General features: G+C 75.9%; 1 protein-coding gene across 13 annotated transcripts in view; it reads left to right on the forward strand.

Moving 5' to 3' along the window:
- MPDZ (multiple PDZ domain crumbs cell polarity complex component) overlaps positions 1-348 on the forward strand; it is a 160,769-nt gene that overhangs the window by 564 nt on the left and 159,857 nt on the right. The gene's annotated exons all lie outside the window — the stretch shown is intronic.

A 348-nucleotide genomic window follows, 5' to 3' on the forward strand; every position in this document is an offset into this window, starting at 1 on the left:
GGGGGGGGGGGGGGGGGGCGCGCAGCCGGGAAACACCCGGGCTGCTGCGGGTATCGCCCCCACGACCCCGTCCCTTGCCGGCAGGTCTTGGTGCCTCCCCGTCGGCCGGGGGGGCTGGGCCCGGCCTCGCTGTTTGGACGAGCATTTTTGCAAGCTGGGTTGGGCCGGCGGGCGGACATTCAAGTGCCCCGGGCGGGGCCGGGGCCGAGGCCGAGGCCGAGGGACGTGTTGCACGCGCGGAGACTGGGGCGCCGGGCCGGGCAGGAGCAAAGGATGCGGCTGAGGAGGCGCTACCGCATCCTCCTCTTCCTCCTCCGGCTCCAGCGGCTGAGCCCGGGGAGGGGCCGG

This window comes from Gavialis gangeticus, unplaced genomic scaffold (genome assembly GCF_001723915.1).
Source record: "Gavialis gangeticus isolate Ggan-Ray unplaced genomic scaffold, GavGan_comp1, whole genome shotgun sequence".
Classification (NCBI taxonomy): Eukaryota; Metazoa; Chordata; order Crocodylia; family Gavialidae; genus Gavialis; species Gavialis gangeticus.